This window comes from Rissa tridactyla, chromosome 1, assembly GCF_028500815.1.
Source record: "Rissa tridactyla isolate bRisTri1 chromosome 1, bRisTri1.patW.cur.20221130, whole genome shotgun sequence".
Taxonomy (NCBI): Eukaryota; Metazoa; Chordata; class Aves; order Charadriiformes; family Laridae; genus Rissa; species Rissa tridactyla.
The window spans coordinates 1,950,741-1,962,198 of record NC_071466.1 but is presented as its reverse complement, the minus strand read 5'-3'; the positions used below and the strand labels follow the sequence as shown (position 1 = coordinate 1,962,198).

At 48.7% G+C, this 11,458-nt stretch overlaps 1 long non-coding RNA gene across 1 annotated transcript; it reads right to left on the bottom strand.

Moving 5' to 3' along the window:
• LOC128904504 (uncharacterized) lies at positions 1–8,484 on the bottom strand. Its single transcript, XR_008464520.1, has 2 exons — positions 8,355–8,484; positions 1–3,845 (listed from the first exon to the last, which is right to left on the bottom strand). It is a non-coding gene; the product is annotated as an uncharacterized LOC128904504 (long non-coding RNA).
• Between the last annotated feature and the right edge of the window lie 2,974 nt (positions 8,485–11,458).

The following is an 11,458-nucleotide window of genomic DNA, read 5'->3' as shown; positions in this document are numbered from 1 at the left end:
TTAAAAATAAAAAGCTCAGGCAGCTGTTTAATTTTTCAGCATCTGTCTCCTTAAAGTCACTCTGGGGTTTTCCCATACTAGGTGTTCTTCCATCAGGGGGAAAGGCAGAGAGCGTAAGGGTCTCGGTTGAGAAAACTTAGCCCTGGCTTCTGGATGAGATTGCAAACGCAAGGCCTACATCAGTATCAATTCTGTTGTATAAAAATAACTAAAATTTCTCCAGCACACTATCTCCTTACATCCCTTCTTTTCTTGTCAATCACTGTCATGTTCTCAGCATCTTTAAGGCACTCCAGATTTTTACTGTGAAGGAACAGAAGCAGTAATAAGAGTTCACCTTGTTATCTTTTGACCTAAAAACCACAAGGCTGTCTGGCATTTTATAAGAGGACATTCCACTCACAGCTAAACAATTCAAGTTTTCTTGTTCCAGTTATCAAGGGGCCTTTAAAAACCCTCCCATGTTCTTCTCTTCGTGTGTCAGTGAATATTCAGGCTTGGGAATACATGGTACGCTCTTAATTTTGCTTGTGATGTTTCAGGGACGGGTGAGGAGAAGAAGGAGAGAAGTGGCGTCATCACTGCTTTAAGTCAGTTCTCGGGCTCCTGGCTGCTCGTTAGACTCCTGAAAGATACAATCGCTCTGTGCACTGCTTAGCACCTCCGCTGCTTTGAGATTGATCGTCGTGTATTAAAAAAACGGCATTTTTCATACACTCAGGTTTTGCACCGTTGATGTGTCTTGGAAGACCGACATGTCTGCCCCAAGCCAGCCGTGACCAGCCAGCAGAAGGGCAATGAATGAACGTTCCGGTTTTTTGCTGCTGTACCAATAGGTGCTTCCTTCCTTTGCCATAGAAGCTGCAGCACGTGGTCAGTAGAAAAACAAACCCTGCAATAACTGCAAAGGCTTCTAACCATTACAGTCCCCGCTGGTTTTAACGCTTGTCTTACTTCAACTCAATAGAATGACTGGGGTTTAAACGCCATTTGCGTAGATGTTCTTACTACAGTAAATCTCTTTCCCTTGGCTTCTCACAAGACAAAACAACTCCTTAGCACTGCTGCAAGGCAGAGACAAGGCAGCCGCAAGAAAGAGTAGAGCTCGTGTTGCTGATAAGAAACTTCTTTTTGAATTACAGGAGTAGCCTCTCCTCCGAGCGTGCGTTCTCTTCAAGCATGTCACAATTTCCCTGTTGCTGAAGCCCGTCCTCTCAATTCCTTCCTCGTTGATTCCGGCAGAAAGTTCATCCAAATCACGTAAGTGCTGACAAATCTCTGCTCTGAGAAAGTAAGATCCCCCTGGGAAAGCTGAGCATCGCCATTAAAACCTTCCACGGGAAAACCCATCATGTCGCACACATATTTTCTTTGTCAAAGATTTTGCAAAATTCTGTGCCTCGACGAAGCGAATGTAAATGGTCACTATCCAAAGGCACCGCGCTTCAAATCTGGAAAATTATTGGCTCTTTTACCCCACTGACGTCATTTAGCTCTTTCTACCTTCTTTCCACCTTCTTTCCTCTTTCTGTGTGGGATAGGATCTAAAAAAGACTCGGTTCTAGGCAGGCACGATGGCTATACAACTGGTATATGGATTACGCACCGTTTCACGCTGTATCAGCTGGGGCCAGTGACAGGCAAGACCAGTAAGTGACTTGTAATACTGTCCGAGAGGCGGACAGGAATGTCTCGCTGGCAGAAAGGAATTAACAACAACATAGCTCTGCGCTCCCCGGCTATTTGTCAGCACGCCCGTCAGACCGTGTAGCCCCGGAATACGCAGCTCTTTAGCCAGACGCTATGTTTTCAGAGCCAAAGTTAAACTAAACTCAGCCACTCTGAATAGGAAGGAGCATCCATCCCACTTTACCTAAGGCCCTGCGATATTCTGTAGAGAAAGGATAAAATATCTGACTGTAAGAACCTGATGAAGGAATTTATGTTTTCAGGCACCTCCTCCATTTCAGCCCTCCAGGCTCAGATGTCGTACTGCTGAGATTTCAGTGGCATTAGGGGCTCGCTCCAAAAGGCAGTGAAATACGATCCGGTGGAGCACTGCAGCATCTACCTTCCAGCTGAATCCAGAACTTGGATCCAGAACTTCTTGGGGCCCTGGGCTCATTACGCTGTGGGAGCAGAGTTAGGTGCCTTGACATGCAACACAAAACAGTCTCCTTCTTAGGGAAGACACCACTTTAAGTCGATACGCCACGTGGGAAGCTGCCTACAAGATGCTGGAGAAGTTGGGGACAGGAGCATTTACTGCCAGGACACACTCCAGGCATCGAGTTAGGGCATACAAACAAATCACTGCAAGCCCTACAAAGCCAGAAGGGTTTGTGTAGGTGGCAGAAAAGGTCTTCATAGGGGACCGTGATCTGTGAGGCACATTTTCGTAGGCAAATAGACTTTTGGGTGGCAGGGGTTTGTTACTACACAAAAAATAAAATTCTTCATTTTAGCAGATGGAACCAAAACCACGTTAGGAGTTGAGCTAGGTGGTGGAGTCTCCGTCTCTGGAGACATCCCAAACCCGCCTGGAGGCATTCCTGTGCCACCTGCTCTGGGTGACCCTGCTCTGGCAGGGGGTGGGACTGGGTGATCTCCAGAGGGCCCTTCCCACCCCTGTGGTTCTGTGGTTCTGTGATTCTATGAACTAGACTGTAAGAGTAAGGGCATCAATGGATATAATACCACAGATGTGAATGAATTTGGCCTTGATTACAGACCCGCGGTACAGCTTTAGGACATACTTTCTTTATAGCTTGGCTCCGTTTAACAAAGCAAAAAAATATTCTTATCAAGATGATACTAGGGGATGACCTTCCCACACCTCATCTCTCTGTATTGTGGCCATTGTATATGTATATATGTACATATATCTTATGGGCATCGCATGAAAAAACAAAAGCAAACCAGAGTTTGCCTCCTCTGAGAAAAGGTTAAGGGCTAAATCACCGACACAATTTAACCTCACTTTGGGGAATCGAAAGCTAGAGCTTGAAGTGAATGCAAGTAATTAATCCCATAAATCAAGAATTCATTCATTTAACCCAAACTACACACAGCTCGCTTTTTAGCAACTTGTTATAATTCAGATTAACAGTGAGGTAGCTCAACCCTTTTCTCTAGGAAAAAGGCTGTAATTCATTCACAACTGATAAAACTGAGACAAGTTCAAGTCAAAGCTGTTGTCCAGTATCATCAACCCAAATCCTAGGGGACAGGCAGCAAGTAACAAAGGGCCTGTACAGGGGAGGCTAAAGGGCTAGAGGTGACTCAATATTTCACCACATCGTTGCAAACAGGAAGAGGTTATTTCATAAACCATGGGTCATTTCCATAACTTGAAAGCCCGTACGTATACGAGCAGGTCGTACGGCAAGGAGTCACACACAAGACTTTCCCTATTATTAAGCTCCAGCGGAGCGCAAGTGCTGGGCACACTTAAATCCTGCTGAAAGCTCTATGGAGTCTGGTGCAGACTGGAAACAGTTCCAGAAGAGCCACACACAGCACATGCTGGTGTCATGAATACACCCCCGGGGCTGCAATAACCTTGTCTTATCCTCCTGGCCCTCTTCCGCCAATCCCTTAATCATTCTCATGGCATTTCTCTGCGTTCAAATACATCAAACACCTTTCTTGCACTGCGGACATGGGTTTGGAAATGGGTTCAAACAGCTTGATCCCTGCAGAAGAGGAGGATGCAAATCCTACTCGTGTTTGGTGTTGCCTGTGTTTTGTGGAAGGGAAAGCCAGAGGTGCTCTGCCGCGTGTAGCCGTGATGGAAGATGCCTCTTCTGTCTTTTGCTTGAGTTGGTCACGAGGTTGCTCCATTTCTGCAAGCAGAGAGGAACGTTACCTGCTCCGGTAGACGCTAACGCCTCATCTGTGCTATACGTCTGAAGTAATTCAGAATGAAGACTGCTGGTACTAAGTTTTTTGGAAAATGAAAGAACTTTAGGTAGGATGAAACCGTAGTTTCTGAGTGGTAAAGAAGCTGAAATCAAGGATGGGAATTTTTGACTTTTTGTTCAAACCTTTTCAAACTACTTAAATATGCGTAGGAGAATTCTCAACAGAACATTTAATACAGAATATAAATCACTATATATCAGAACATGATAAATTTTCCATCATCACTACTACCTTTTATTATATACAGCTTCCTAACAGATCTCCAGCCAACAACAGCCTGAACTACTTACACGTGTGGAACTGGTCCCATGTGGAATCCCACTGATTTCAGAAAAGTTAATGACGGTCTGCTAATTACATAAGTAACTGTCACACTTTATGACATTATGAAATCAGATCTATAAAATCTGTTAAGTGCCTCCAGACCTTTAAAGACGAGGCAGAGTATTACCCAGTATTAGTAACGCCAGCCTGCAGACGCCGCAGGTGAGATGTATCTCAGGTAGGTGCGTGGGTTAAAGTCAGCCTTTGAGCGAGTCTAACCGCTGCTCCCTCTGTACTCAACAGAAAGGAACAGACACCTCAAGAGACAAGTTAGTCTCCCTGAAACACAAGCACGAGAATTGAGCCCATTCCTGCGTAATAGTTACTCACGTAATTAACTGTCTGGTCATTAACTGTCTCACATAGTGGGACTCCACATGAGAATAATTAAACACGCAGAAACGTTGTTTGGGATCAGGCTCCTGCTAGCTCGTGTTCTGTAAACTCAGCTTCCTAAAGGAGGATAAGAGGTACTGAAATCAGCCTTGGGATGTGTGCGGCCCTCTCCAGGGAGCGCAGGGAGAGCCTCAGCACGGACTGGGCGTCTCAGGTGTCTGAAGTTGGGCGAGATGAATTCCATCCACTATCGGTGTCTCAAGTTCCAGTCCCTACTAAATGCTAGAACACTGACAACGCAGTCACAGAGCTATTTCTTTCAAATACTTTGGTCCTCGACTGAAGCACCAAAGAACATGGACCTGTTGGAGTGGGTCCAGCGGAGGGCCACAGAAATTATCAGAGGGCTGGAGCCCCTCTGCTGTGAGGACAGAGAGAGCTGGGGGGGTTCAGCCTGGAGAAGAGAAGGCTCCAGGGAGACCTTCCAGCCCCTTCCAGTCCCTAAGGGGGCTATGGGAAAGCTGGGGAGGGACCCTTCATCAGCGGGTGTAGCAACAGGACGAGGAAAAATGAAAAGAGGGGAGATTTAGATTGGATATCAGGAAGAATTTCTTTATTGTAAGGGTGGTGAGCCCCTGGCCCAGGCTGCCCAGAGAAGCTGTGGCTGCCCCATCCCTGGAGGGGTTCAAGGCCAGGCTGGACGGGGCTTGGAGCAGCCTGGGCTGGTGGGAGGTGTCCCTGCCCAGGGCAGGGGGTGACACTGGGTGGGCTTTAAGGTCCCTTCCAACCCGAACCGTTCTGTGATTCTGTGATTCTATAAGTAGTTCCCAAACTCAAACCTGTCTTCCTAAATTTAATTATAACGTTTGGTTATTTTCATCTGGAAGAATAATGCCAAAGCGAAATAAACAACGAGGAAACGCTCAAATGAAAATGTTCGTTAAATACTTAGTTTCTTATAATTACTAACTAGAGATAAATCGAGGGTGAGGAAATCAAGGAAGCACTAAGGCCGTCACGCTCAATATTCGGCCTGTGAAGTGTCTAACCGTATGGACGGTGGCGCAGCCACCCTCTGCCGGTAGAGACCCCCACGCACAGTGGGCCAGCGGCCAGAGCAGCCCCTCGCATTTCAAAGGGATCAACGCCTCTAACGCGCGTTTTGCAGCACCGTGTAGTATTTGGCCACACTGCAGACCTCAGAGGCGCGACCCGCGTGGCGGGGAGCTGGGGGACGGAGGGACCGCGACCCTCTCTGCCCATGAGCGTCACAGGGCACTGGGGTTCCGCCGTGGGGGAACGCTGCCATTCCCTCGCCCCCCGTACAGCTGCACCCAGCCCAGGGTGAAACCCACAGCCACGTCCCTGGGAGAGTCTGCGACGGGGAGGAGACAGGAGGAGGATTTACGCCTGCGAACACAATCCGGGTTCTCTGCGGCTCTGCAGGCACAACAGGTGGGCTAGCGAACCACAAACCCCGCCTGGACACCGACTTTAGAAGTACGTGCATGCAAACGTAACGTTCCTGTTTTGAAAATCCGGGCTCCTTTTGTTATTTTTACTGTTTTCTAAAGAAATACCCCAGAGCCGCTTTGTGCCTTGGACTTCAAAAAAGTGAATGTATTCAGTGACGCCACAAAACGAGATGTGTAAATGGAGGTGAGCAGTGGAAAGTGATAACTGCAAGAAGGTTCAGGAGTTACATTTTATCTACAGATGGCTTCCAAGATAATCCTTACTGAAGTGGGAATGGTCATCAACTACATTTATTAGTGCATTAAAATGGGGGGAACCCTGTAGAAGTAGCGTTTAGTGTTTGAATCTCCTCTTTAAAATGCTGTCAATGAGTTTTCCACGGGTTTTTACACATAATACCGTAGGGAAGAAGTGTCGAGCCACCTTCGCACTGTGAGCTCACCAGGCAGAGGATTTCAGAACCCTTATGCAAGATTACAACAATAGGGCCATGGAAGAGTATTTGATCGTGATGCCACTAAAGAGAAGACCAAGTCACATAAGGTGCTTTGTCCAATTGAGCAGAGGCCACATACGCCTCTACAGAGGTGTTTCTTGGACCATGCCCACATTAATGTCCCCTTTATTACAAACTGCGTAAGTGTTGAGGGACATTAGTTGTTTAGCTTAAATAAGTAAGTTTTAATTAGGATAAATTACTTAAGTTTATAACATGGTGTGATTTATGCTGTTTGCCTAACTGTACACGGCATGAGCAGCCAGATTTGCTGAAGCCTTTAGGCCGCATAGAGTTAATTTTCTTAGTAATTTTCATAGACTCATAGAATAGTTCGGGTTGGAAGGGACCTTTAACGACCATCCAGTCCAACCCCCCGCCATGGGCAGGGACATCTTCAACCAGCTCCGGTTGCTCAGAGCCCCGTCCAACCCGACCTGGAAAGTTTCCAGGGATGGCACATCTACCGCCCGTCTGGGCAACCTGGGCCAGTGTCTCACCACCCTCATCGTGAAAAATTTCTTCTTTGTATCTAGTCTAAATCTGTCCTCTTTTAGTTTAAAGCCATTACCCCTTGTCCTATCACTACAGGCCCTGCTGAAAAGTTTGTCCCCATCTTTCTTGTAGGTCCCCTTTAGGCACTGGAAGGGGCTCTAAGGTCTCCCCGGAGCCTTCTCTTCTCCAGGCTGAACCCCCCCAGCTCTCTCAGCCTGTCCCCACAGCAGAGGGGCTCCAGCCCTTTGATCATCTTCGTGGCCTCCGCTGGACCCACTCCAACAGGTCCATGTCCAGCCTCTCATCAACCAACACCCCCAAGTCCTTCTCGTCAGGGCTGCTCTCCATCCCTTCATCCCCCAGCCTGTAGTGGTACCAGGGGTTGCCCCAACCCAGGTGCAGGACCCTCCACTTAGCCTGGTTCAAGCTCATGAGGTTCACATGGGTCCACTTCTCAAGCCTGCCCATATCCCTCTGGATGGCATCCTGTCCCTCAGGCGTGTCAACCGCACCACTCAGCTCGGTGTCACCCACGAACTCGCTGAGGATGCACTCGATCCCACCGTCTATGCCATTGATGAAGATATTGAACAGTACTGGTCCCAGTACAGACCCCTGAGGGACACCACTTGTCACCGATCTCCATCTGGACATTGAGCCATTGGCGACTGCCCTCTGGATGTGACAATTCAACCAATTCCTCATCCACCCAACAGCCCACCCATCAAATCCGTATCTCGCCAGTTTAGAGAGAAGGATGTTGCAGGGGACCATGTCAAAGGCCTTACAGAAGTCCACACAGACAGTATCCGTAGCTCTCCCCTTGCCCACTGATGGAGTCACTCCATCATAGGCGGCCACCAGGTTGGTCAGGCAGGACTTGCCGTTGGTGAAGCCATGCTGGCTGTCTCGAATCCCCTCCGCGTCCTCCATGTGCCTTAGCATAGCTTCTAGGAGGATCTGTTCCATGATCTTCCCAGGCACAGAGGGGAGGCTGACGGGTGGGTAGCTCCCAGGGTCCTCCTCTCTACCCTTTTTAAACATGGGTGTGATGTTTCCCTTCTTCCAGTCACCGTGAACTTCACCTGACTGCCATGACTTTTCAAATATCACGGAGAGTGGCTTGGCAACTGCATCGGCCAATTCCCTCGGGACTCTGGGATGCATCTCATCAGGTCCCATAGGCTTATGAATGCTGAGGATGCTCAGGTGGTCAGGTTTCCTAGCAGCTGGTACAGTGCTGTGTTTAGTCCTTTAGTATGAGGAAAACGTTGATAACACTGATGTTTTGGTAGTGTTTTACCTAAGTCTGGAGCTTTTCAGTTCCCCCGTTCCACCAGCAAGTGCAGGGGCACAAGCAGCACAAACCAGAAGATAAGGTGGCTACAACCGTTAGCAGAGACTGCAAGTCAACAAGATAAGAGCAGTCAGAGGCCCACCCGGACACAGAAAAGAACCCAACAAGGTGTTAGAAGAAAAGTCGCCATTGGACTAAAAGACACGTGAAGAGCACGTGAAGAGCTCGTGAGAGGCAGGTGTACAGATCGCAAGGGTCTAACGCTCAAGGATTTCTTTCTTCAATGTGCCTCTCTGGAGGCACCCAACTAGCTGACCCTGCTGCTGTACCTTTACATTAAATTAATTATTTTTATAAAATCCAACACCTGAGACTCTGCTGTGGGAAACCCAGGGTCGCCCCTCAAGGAGGAGGAAGCGCTGCCAAGAGCAAGTGTGCGTACGCGTGAGGAGAGTCCAAAAGGGCACCCATCAGCTCACTGGAGTCGCCCACGGCGAAGGGACACCGGTCCTAGCAGTTAAAAGACGTGGTTGGGGTGCGTGTGGCTCCTTGAATGGTGTGTGAAGCTGCTCGGGCAGCGGCTTCTCCTTTAACAGCAAGGATCTGAAAAACGTTCATCTGATGGCACGTCAAGACACATAAAGGCCTCCTGTACCTAAAGACTGCTGGTGCTACAGGGCCATATTTATCAGAGCAGCTGCTTTCACGCAAGAATGGAAGTGAGCTTCAGGAAAGTGGACACAGAAGCCACAGGGACAGAAAGTGACAAAAGTAGAAGATGGCACCTCTTGAGACTGGTGTCCCCCTCACCTCCTCCACCACAGGGTGCAGCTGTCCCACCACCCAGAGCAGGGGACGGATGGAGAGCAGCATCTGGCCTGACCCCTGCACCAGCTCTGGAGCTGTTCAGGACATCCCAACAGACAAGGAGGAAAGGGGGGGCTCCTTCCTCCAAGCTTTCTTTTACCTTTATCATGATGGATGCGATACCCGGAATTCTGCAGCCACCGGAATCACCAGCTACACACTGCTGAAGGAACGGGGAACGATCCCAGGGCTCCTGACACGCGTCAGGGCATAACCCCCAGACTGAACGCTGAGTGCCATGTACTGCGTGGGGGTGACGGGGAGACACTACAGAAAAGGCAAAAACCCCAAAGTCTGGAAAACTGCGTGCTGGCACAAAGCCTCCCTTCATACCTATGTGTTAGCTAGAAACAAAACGGCGACCAAACCCAAATGCCATTTGTAGGTGGTGGAGACAAGCAAAATACTGCCTCGCGTTCCCTGCTATGTCACTAACTGCCGAGCAGTAAATTCAGGGAAGACTGGAGCAGCCATCCTGTTGCATCCCAGAGGTGAACGTTCCCCGGAGGCTGTGCACATAAAGCACTGTCGTAGCAGAGGGAAAGTTCTGGGTGCATGTTTCCTTCAGGAGGAACAGAACGGACACATCAACTGTAGCCAAGAGGCAGATCCACCCCCACCGGAGAGCACGGCTGAATATTACAAGGAGGCGGGCATATTCCAAACCAGGGGGCTTGGCTGTCATGATCTGTACCTAAATTTACCTTCAGATAACGGAGAACTGACTATAGCGCAAGGTTGGGATGTCTGAGATACCGTCAAACCCACGTGAAAGGGGCCGCAGCGCCACTCGGAATGAACGGCAGCAGCGTTATCCATTCTGGAGAGCCCCAACACCAAACCGTTGACAGAAACTTGTGAGAGACCCCACACGTATCCGCTTCCACGGCCAAGCACGTCACATGCCTCCGTACTCACGACAAGGTTAATCCGCAGCCAAACAACCTTCTCAAGGATGAGAGTCTAAAAGACAGACAGGATTAGAAATTTTAACAAAACAAGATGATTCACACAAACTGCGTTTGTTGGGGACCGGAGTGTCACGTTCGGTCTGTTCTCAAGAGGGAACAGCCACTTCACCCCAGGAGTCTGCTGGCAACACACAGCTCCTCTGTTTTCCTGTGATTCCCTAGCTTATTAATTTGTATTTTATAGATCGCTAATGTATAAATTATTTATACAATATATAAATGTATTTAAATTGATACATTTATATACATATATGCATATATTTCCAGGTATGGATTTATAAATATATTCACACTATAAAATACCTATAAATTATTTATAAATTAAATATAGTTAATTATTTATAATGGAGAGTACGCAAATTCATTCGTTTTCATTGAACCACAGCTCCTTCTAGAATAAACTCTCCGTCCTCCCTCCCTCGTCTCCAGGAGGTAGCACTGGGACGGCGGTTGCTCCAGTCACAATCTCCCCGGGAGACGAGAGGAGCTCTCAGAGGGCAGGAGTTCGCAGGAAGCAAAACAGTAAAGCGCGACCGCCCTTCATCCCCGGGGAGACGTAACACCCCCCGGCTGTGCGGCGCCCCCCTGCCAGGTCACGCGAGGATTGCCTCTGCCTCCGCTTCTCCTCATTTGTTTTTCCAGGAAGGTTAACAACCACAACAGCCTAACCCTTAGGGGACACAATTACTATTTTAGTTGACGCTCGCTAGAGCAGAGCAAGTACGGCAAAGCCACTGCACGTCACTCGGAAACAGCTGCCACCACATCGTCCTCATCAGGGGACAACAGTCACCGTTATCAGAACGGAGGCAGTAAATCGTATTTGCGTTGTGAGAGCTCACGGCAGCGAAGCTGACTTCACTCGTACCAGGAGCACTGCAAAAATGCTGACGTGGAAAACCGAGCTCAGGCTTTTCATCTACCGTACTTCAAATACTTTAGTGCCCAGTTCTCTTTTGCAGCTCTGCCATTACATGTAAAAGGGATATTGGGCTAGGGGCGCAGGGGTGACACACGGCTCCCCAAGTGCAAGAAATTAGTTCCACCGTAAGAGAATATATCGGTACCGTCATAGTCAAAAAAACCCCAAACTTAAGGGAAAACTGCTACGCATCTTACTCCGTCGCTCTTCTCCCACTGGGATTTGTCCAGACTCCATCTAGCAGTCACCGCTGCTGCTTACAGCACGGGGCTTTCTCGAGCTGCCGCTGCCTGGCCAAAAGGCTTCACGCAGCAGAACGCTTGGCTGGGTCACGAGACCTAACGCAGAAA